This window comes from Sprattus sprattus, assembly GCF_963457725.1.
Source record: "Sprattus sprattus genome assembly, chromosome: 11".
Lineage (NCBI taxonomy): Eukaryota > Metazoa > Chordata > Actinopteri > Clupeiformes > Clupeidae > Sprattus > Sprattus sprattus.
In genome coordinates, this window is record NC_137909.1 from 26,092,453 (window position 1) to 26,092,829 (window position 377).

The window sequence follows — 377 nt, forward strand, 5'->3', positions numbered from 1 at the left end:
ATAAAATAAAATCTTTCATGGAAACCAAATCTTGGAAGTATCGGTATCGGTACTCGGTATTGGTACTCGGTATCGGCAAGTACACAAATAAAAATACTCATACTCGTATCGGTTTGTAAAGAAGTGGTATCGGTGCAACAGTGGTACCAACATCTAGTGGTCAATAGCACCTTTGGAAAAATATTTACTGAGAAAAATAGTGACGTTTTCAAAAGGTCAAACAGAGGCCTGTAAAAAAGTCAAACAGGCCTCTGTCCCTGAACCACAGGAAGCAATGGCTGCCTTGACTGCAGTGATAGCAGCATGACCTTGAGCTACGATAAGAAGCCCCCATTTCACAATGCACTGAATGTCACAATACTGCAACTCAAGCTGCA